The 8841-nt window shown below is 55.3% G+C and overlaps 1 long non-coding RNA gene across 1 annotated transcript; it reads left to right on the forward strand.

Annotated features, from left to right (window-relative positions):
• Positions 1-122: 122 nt before the first annotated feature.
• LOC113615051 (uncharacterized) lies at positions 123-7670 on the forward strand. Its single transcript, XR_003430889.1, has 3 exons — positions 123-1044; positions 3635-3748; positions 4645-7670. It is a non-coding gene; the product is annotated as an uncharacterized LOC113615051 (long non-coding RNA).
• Positions 7671-8841: the final 1171 nt, after the last annotated feature.

The raw sequence follows: 8841 nt of genomic DNA on the forward strand, positions 1-8841 counted from the left end.
GCCTCTTCCCATACAGAGAAAAGCGCTAACTTCCTTAACTTGAGATGCCTGGTTTTCTTTTATTGACAGTAATCCTTTGATGTTCCGACCACCTGGTCTCTTGTTGCAAAAACTTCTATATATCCTGGCTTCCCCCCTTGCCTCTTCGGAACAGTTTTCTCAGCGTTATCTGAGATGCCGTGTCCTGGGCTTAAGTCCTCAGACAGTCTGCCGAATAAAACATAGCTCTCACCTTTCAGGTGGTGCGTGTTTTCAGCGCATAGGTGCACGAGCCGGTCAGCGGCCTGGGCAGAGGGCACCCTCCACTCCCGACCGCCGGGTTCCCGCAGGGCTCTGCACACACTGTCTCCACCCTCAGGGTGGTCCTGCCGTCCTGGTCTCCCCTGGCAACTCCCCTGAGGGGCCGGGCACTGCTGAGTCATCCCTCACCCACGAAAGGCGCAGCCCCCCCAGTTCTGTACAAAGTCACACAAGCACAACCACTGCCACACAGCTCTTGTGCAACCTGGCACAGTCCTGCTGGCAGGTACTTGGGGATTTCTCTGCGGCTGCACCCGCTCCCAGGGCAGGGAGCCACACACGCACACCCTGCACCTGGAGAACGGTGGCCAGGCGCACCTCGGCCCTGGAGAGGCCTCTGCTGACCTCCGTGTGGGCTGCTGGGTGCAGGGGCTCCTGGGCAATGAGCACCGCCGCGGCCCTGGCCTGCCTGAGGCCTCTTCTGCCTGCACATGGGCCACTGCTTTCACCACACACCTTCTTCCGGCCCGTCCCACTGTGCTTCCCAAAGCCACTGAGGGCCTGGAGACAGGGCCCACTGGGTGCCGGATGGGGACCACAGCCTGAGCGCCGGCTCCACCACTGGCTCAGAGAGACTCTGGGAGAGTCCTTGCTCCTGTCCGGCTGCTGCTTCTTCACACACAAAACAGAAGCTGGGACTAGACTGATGACTTCCCAGCTTTGCTCCTAGAAGCCTGGTGGTCACACTCGTGGCCTGGAAGTGTCTCAGAGCTGAGACCTCCTGTCCCTGGTGCGTCACCCTGGGTGAGTGTTTCCTCTTCACAAGACAGAATCCTGGCCTCACCCTTTCTACCCACTCAGATACAGGCTTCCAAGAAGCTACAGAATGGGAGGCCTGGGCCAGAGGTCAGTGGGCCCTCTACCCTGGGCAGGTCAGGGCAGGGTGAGGGAGAAGGGCCTGGCGGAGGGAAAGGCACCCAGTCAGCATGTGGGTGCTGGCAGAGTCTCAAGGGGCCAGTTCCAACCACACGAACAGAGGAACCGCAAGATAATGGGTCACTGCGTCAGCCAAGTTCCTGGTCTCTAAAGGCAGCCCTGCTGGGATGGCAGGAGTCAGCTTCAGAAGTCGCCAAAGCCTCAGGGGTCTGGGGGCCAGGGGGGCAGAGGCATCAGATCTGGCTCAAGACCCCAGCCCCCCTACTCCCAGGAGGCCTCTCCTGCCCCCCACCCCTTCCCACCCCAAGAGGCAGGCTGGATCAGTCAGGATCCGGTTGGGAAAACAGAGCCCAGAGCTCAGGCCCAGGAGGGCATCACAGTGATGCGGTTACACAGTTGGAGAAGCTGCAAAGACAAGCAGGGGAAAGACAGGCGATGCAGAGGTCATCAGCGTTAGCAAGAGGAGGGCAATCTCCACCCTAGGACTGGAGGAAAGGCTAGAGGAGGTGCTTCGAGAGCCCAGAAACCAGGCCGTCCAGCAGAAGCTACACTCACATAAGGGCCTTCTCCTGCTGAGGGAGCCAAGACCATGGGGAGAGAGGCCAACGAGTGAGAGCTGGAGCCCCGGGGGAGGCGGGTGCTGCGGGAGAGAGACGGGAAGGAGTGCCCTCTTCTCTCCCTTCCTCCAGCCCTCCAGCCTCCTGCCGGTGGAGCCAGCAGGGGAGGGGCTGGGAACAGCTCTGAGCAAATGAGGGCCACGTAGACACCCTCAGCCTCCCACCTAGAGACGCTGATGCTTCCAGATCCTGCCCACACTTCAAAGTTCAGCCCAACCATCTCCCCTCGGGAAGCTCTGGGGGCTGATTCTGCACCAGCCCTGCTCTCAGTCTGTCCGGCCACACTCCTCTGGCCTTGGTCCCCTTGCCCACATGGGGTCAGGGCAGGAGGCCCTCTCTGAACTCTCCCCAGTCCCAAAGATATCCCAGCGGCTCAGCAGGCCTCTGTCACAGCTGAGCAAAACACTGATGTGCCCTTCTGCCCTGAACTCCCCAACTGGGTTTATTTTCAAGGAAATCTTTTTTTTCCCAAATGAAAATCCCCAGGTCATTTCTTGGGGGAATATATGTCGTTGCTGTACAAAGTGAACGCACAAAAGGAAGCCGAGCACTCCCATGTGAAACGGCTCAAGGCCCAGTCTGACCTGGGAGGGGAACGCGGAGATGGGGGCATTGAGGTCTCACTGCCTCCAGAAGCCTCCCACTGACACATGAATTTTTAGAGCAAGAGACCCATGCGTTTTCCAACAGAGGGAAAGACGTTTGCTTCGCTGAATATGATGGCATCTGGCCCTTCCCTTTCAAGGACCCCACCCCCCCCCCCCCCCCCCCCCCCCCCCCCCCCCCCCGCCTGCCCCGAGCCCTGCCGCCTCCAGCCTGCAAGGGTCAGCAGTGGCTTCCTAATTGGCCATGTTCTCCAGCCTCTTTTCCCAACATGAGCCAACCCTGAGAAGTCACCTGTTGTCCTACGATCTCTGTCTCCTGAATAAACCCCAAACACCAGAGCCACAGAGATGAGCCGTGAGAATGCTGAAGACAGCTCACGCTGCCTCAGAAGAACTTAGCGCCATCACATGGGTAACTTGAAGTGGGCCCTGGTGGAAATACTTACACCATGGAAATGGGCAAACACTTCACATCAGGGCTTTTTTTCTTCTTCTTCTTCTTCCTGGAGAGCTGGTTGTTAAATGCTTATGAGCAAACTACTAAATGAGGCCTTTGACATGCTGGGCTTTCTCCATCACCACCATCAACCCCAGCCTCACGTTCTGCCACCTCCTCCCTTCCACCCTCTCCCTCCAGCTGTTCATCAAACCCACCAGGTCCTTCCATAGGTCACGCTTTCCCCCAGCTGCTCAAGGGGAGAGCTCAAGGGCATGCTTCCGTCCTAACTTCAGATCCAGTTGTATGACCTTGGGCGAGTCGTTTGCCCTCCTCTGTCCCCTGACCAAGAAAAGGCAGGTAGCAGCACAGTGACAAGCAAGAAACAAGAGCACGTGTGCTGCAAGCTCAGCACCACTCATGGTCCAGGGGTTTGCTCAAACCACTCTCGCCCCCGGCTCTGCCAATAGAGATTCTCCCGTGCTTCAAGGTTCAACCTCCTTGGTGCAGCCAGACCAGTGAGCTCAGCTGAGTGGTCCTGTTCCCTACCAGCAGCCCACTGCTGGGGACCATGGTTCTGTGACATAAGACCAAAGCCCCCTTTGAGAGCAGGGCAGGCAGCCTGGGGGCGTCGGGGAGGTTTACGCACAGGTCCAGTGAGAAGCGGTGTTACGTGAATGAGTGCGGAAGCTGCCAGGTCCTCTCTGTGTCCTTACCCACAGATCAGGGAAATAAGCGCTCCCTCCCTTTCTACGACCCCCTTCCTCAGGATAAGGAAGTTCCCTCCTTCTTCCTCACAGGCACCTGCCCAACAGTGGCGGGAAGCAGAGATACGAAGCGGGCAAGCGGCCTCATGTGAACTCAGGGTGAATCAGCCTCGGGGCTCACCTCCAGCCGCCAGCCCGTTTGCAAAGGTGAGGAAAACTTCGAGAAGACGGCACACCCACCACCCAGCCTGGATGCCACTGGTTGGCCAGCTCTTCTCTCGGTGGGAAAGGCAATGCCACGCTCACCGCTTGTGCCCTGCCAGCCTTGGACAGGGCACTGACCAAGTCGTGAGGCGCTCCTCTCACGGAGCCTTCCCAGGAGGTCAAGAGCCAGGCCGGGCTGTGCCCTCCTGGTTTCCCGGCAGAACTCAGGGTAGGTCGAGGGGTCACCCCCACTTCCCCGTGAAGAGCTCAGCAGATCCCCAGCACATGGTTATCAGATGTTATCACTCATCACTTACTAGCTGTGGCCTTGGGCGAGTGAGTTCAACTCCGTGGGCCTCGGTTTCCTCCTCTGCAAGGTGGGAGCGATAATAGTCCTGCCTCCTGAGTGGTTATAAGCAATCAGGGGCTTCAGGCACATAATAAGAGCTTAATAAGTTGGATCTATGATAATTTATTACCCCCATTCTACACAGGAAGAAAGGGAGCTTTAAAAGGGTCCCCAGAGAGACACAATTTGTCCCGAGTCCCTGCAGGATCAACTCTGTAGAGGTAGCCCTATGATTGCGTGTAAGCCTGGAACCTTCGGAGAGAATAGGAAGCCCTCTCCTTTGCCCCAGGCAAGGACAGCAGAACAGCGGTCACTGATGGTGACTGGAGCCAGGTGTTGCATCTTCCATCACAGGGATCCTCGTGACTGTAAAGGTTCAGCATGGCCCAGCTCAGACTCCATTTGTAAAGCGTAAATCACAGAATCTCAGGTTTACGAGGAACTTTAATGCCCATTCAGGTCCACTCCACGGGTGGGCACAGCTCCCCTCAAAACCTAGGCCCGGACACTGCTTGAATACCTCCAGTGATGGGAAACTCTGTACCTGCAGAGGCCAGGAATTCTACTGCAGATGCGCCTGAGGAGAGGGGAACGGGAAACAAACCAAGGGGCCAGAAGAGACTGGGCGCTGAAGGCCAATTCTGCCAGCTTCTCAGATAAGCCTGAGGTATGTCCAGCCTCCAACCTCCAGGCCACCGCCCTCTGCCTGAGGAGTCCCGTTCTCTAGGAATGGAGGCCACCTCGCAGGAGCCAGGCTTGAGTGGGTAGATGTGGAAACAGGCCGAGGCACACACCAATGGGTTCCACCCCACCAGGCAACAGGAGAGAGAAAAGAGTGGTCCCAGGCCGGGCCCAGCAGCAACAGCCGCCGCCAGGAAGGTCCAAATGCCCAGATAATGAGCCGGATTCTTCTTCCAGAGACACCAGCTAATGAAGGGAGCACAGGAAGCCCCGTGCCACAGGCGCAAACTATTTATACAAGTGTTAAAAATACATTTCGAAAGAAAGCAGGGAAGCCCGAGGGACCCCTCTGCCGCCCTTGGAGAATGATTTCTGAATACCGCGTTAGTTGGTTTTCTGAGAGGTGTTTGAAGTCTCTCCGTGTACCCCTTGGGCAACTTTAATTCCTCCTCCTAATCCCCTATTAAACCTGATGCTCACTAACACAGTCCGCTTAGGGGATTATGATTTTTATTCTTAATTATACAGGTATATATTTGGGTCCATGTGCATTGCTATGTTTTTATATAAATTTCAGAAGGCACTGTCAGCCTCACTTCTCCAAGAGGCCCAAAATAGCCTGAGCTTCGTTTAGGCACTAGGGGGATTTAAAATGAAATGTAAAGGGACAGAAGAGTATAATTTTTAAAATCCATTTTCAAAGCCTTGTAACCTTACAGCCAGAGATGAATGGGCTCGTGGGAAAGTGTAAGAAGGAACACGTGAAGAGCTGAGCCTGGGAGGAGCAGGGTGAGGTGGGGGGCACCTTTGCCAATGCCTGGCAGAGCTGGAGGCACCCCCCACCAACCCGCCCAGGCAACCAGCTGCACAGTCCCGGGAAACAGGAAGGCACAGTGATCATCAGCATCATTGCCAGCATCATCACCAGCAGCAAGTCCCTCTTCTTAAACACCTACTACGTGCCAACTCTTGTATTCAACTCTTTGCACACTTCACCTCATTAAACACAGCAGCCCTCTCAGGAGGGTGCCGCTAGGATCCCTGGTTTTCAGATAAAGAAACTGAAGCGTGGAAAGGTCAGGTGACTTCCCTAAGGTCCCACTGAAGAAATGGTAGGGAAAAAATAATATATGAATAACGATGATCATGATGATATTAACTGAGTGTCGGTAACACGCCAGGCACAGTTTTATGTACATTATCTCATTTAACCCTCACCAAACGCCAGTGGGATAAGTCCTGTTATTAATCTTATTTTACAGATGAGGAAACCAAGGCTCAGAGAGGCTAAAAAAAAAGCTGCCAGAGGTCAGAGAACCAGTAAGGACCTCTGACTTGAACCCAGGTCAGTGAGACCTCAGGACCCAAGCCCTCAATTTCTCCTCTCTCACTCCACAAAGTAACGGCGTGCTCCCTAGCCACAGAGGACTTAAGGACAATGGCACAAGAGATCTGACAACGCAGCATCCCTCCCACTGGTCCTGGAGGCCTAGTAACCAGGGGTCTGTCTAGGTTCTGGATCATCAGGGCCCCAGCAGCTGAGGTAATCTGGGAAGACTCCCTGGAGGAAGCGTCTAAGAGGTAGGCTGGGGAAGAATGGGCTGAAGCACAGAAGACAGTGGAAGTGGATAAAATGGGGCGCAAAGGTAAGAAAGGACGAGTATGCTCAGAGGCACGTGGCTGGAGACCTTAGGAGTCAGATAAGGCAGAAGGATCGGGAGAGAGGTCTGGTCTGGGGACAGACATCTAGGGGTCACAGAACCATAGGGATCCTTCCACCAAATCCACCCTCCCTGCCTTCCCTCCAGCGACTGGGCATGAAGAAAGCATCCCTGCTCCTATTCAAGGCCAGCTCCTGCCTTCAACACCAAGTCGCACCTCCTGAACCCTCCCAAAGACATTGCTCCTGCCGATGGCCCCTCTCTCGGGATCATTAAACTTCTGCTTCCTCCTGCATCTTTCACATCAGCATACATATGTGCTCTATTTTTTCCTATGTCTCAGAAAACCCTGCCTTGACCCCCACATCCCTCTCAAGGTGCCACCCCGTTTCACTGCTGCCCATTTTATGGCAAAACACCTCGAGAGCTGGGGGGGAATCGGATAGAGCTGTCTCCTCCCGCAGCTCCCCGGTGGACTGGCTCTCACCAGATCACCAACAGCTCGGGTGGTCAAAGGCCACCCTCAGCAGCCTTCCCCTCCCACCCGTCTGGCTGTACCTTCCCCATCGCCCTGGCTGGTGCCTCCCGCATCCACGACTGCCCTGTCCCTAGTCTCTGAGCCCCCTTCTCTTCTCTCTCTCCACCCACCAGCTCATCCAGTCCTGTGGCGCTGAATTCTACACCCATGATGCCAAAATGTCCATGTCCAGCCCCGCCCCTCCCCTCAGCGCCGCACGCCTGACGGCAAACTCGATGTCATCGCTTATATGTCTGAGAGGCCTCTCAAACTTAACAGGTCCCAAACTGTACTGATTCCCACTCCCCCAAACCTGTTCTTCCTCTGCTCCTCCCCCACCTCAGCAAACGGCTGTGGGGCTGAGGCAAAGAGGGAAGTTAGGCGTAACTCTTGGCTTGAGCAACTCTGTGGACGGAGTGCCAATCCATCAGAAAATCCTCTCGACTATACCCCCAGCACATACCTGGAGCCACCCGCGTCTCTCCAGCCTCACCGTGCCCCGCCAGCCTACGCCATCACCATTTTGCACCCGGACTCCTGCACTAGCCTAACTGACCTCCCATCTTCACCTCTGCTCCCTACAATCCACTGTCCATTCAGTGGTCAAAGGGATCTTTTTAAAACATAAATCCAATCAAGTCATCACCACCACCACCACCACTCTAGCTTCCCACTGTACTTGGAATCATATCCAAACTCCTAGACACTGCCCCATACAGCCGCATAGGATCTGAACCCTATCTCACCCATTTCATCCTTTAGCACTCCCTTCTGGATTCCTACATCCAGCTGTATTGTCCATTCTGCATCTTCAACACACCAGTCTTGTTCAACCCCAGGGCCTTTGCACTTGCAGTTTCATCTGCCTGTAATGCTTTCCCCTGATATTCTCACAGCTGATCCCTTGTCATGCAGATCTCAGCCAAACGGTCACCTCCTTGGGGAAGCCGTCCCTGACCACCCAGTTTAAAAGAGTTGCCCCTCACATCAACCATTTTTAATGCTTTACGGTATACTTGTCACCCCCGACAATTTCCTTGGTCATTAATATATGTGTGCTACCTGTGTCTCTCACCAGAGTGGGAGCCCCAGGAGACAGGGACCTCATCTGTCATGCTTTCTGCTGTGCCCCCAGCATCCAGCACAGAACCTGGCTCAGCCTTGATGCTCAGTCACCATGACGTGAGTGACTGTGTCATCCCATCTCTTCAGCCCTCCTCCTGTCACCCACCCAACCTCCCCCAACACCCTGGCCTTTCTCACAAGGCCCACTGTCCACATGTTGAAGATCAGTGTCCTGATTATGTCAGAGCTCAGGGGTGGGGGCGAAGGGGAGTGGGAATCACAGTGGCTGTCTTTACCCCCCAGAGCCTCAGCCACCACTCCCACCTCCCCACTGCCCAGGCTGCCCTGGGCCACGCCTGCCCTGGCCTGAGGGCGAAATGCCGAGGAGGCAGCCCTGCGCTCTGGAGCGCCAGCTCTGCAGGAAGACAGCCAGGGCTCAAATCCTGGCTCCCCACTTATGGCCGAGGGACCTGAGCAGGTCTCTTCACCTCTCTGAAGACAGTGAAAAGATCAGTGGTTGCCAGGGGGTGGGGGAAGGGAGGGATGAACGGGTGGAGCACAGAGGATCTTTAAGGCAGTGAAACGACTCTGTCTGATACCATCATGGTAGATACATATCATTAAACATTTCTCCAAACCCATACAAGGTACAGCAATAAGAGTGGACCCCGACATAAACTACAGACTCTGGGCGATCATGATGTGTCAACGCAGGTTAATCAGTGATAACACATGTGCTACTGTGGTCGGGGGAGTAAATGGAAACTCTCTTTACCTCCCCCTCAATTTTGCTGTGAACCTAAAACTGCTCTATTAAAACGAA

This window comes from Aethalodelphis obliquidens, unplaced genomic scaffold (genome assembly GCF_003676395.1).
Source record: "Aethalodelphis obliquidens isolate GAN/ISIS:26980383/991018 unplaced genomic scaffold, ASM367639v1 scaffold4, whole genome shotgun sequence".
NCBI lineage: Eukaryota > Metazoa > Chordata > Mammalia > Artiodactyla > Delphinidae > Aethalodelphis > Aethalodelphis obliquidens.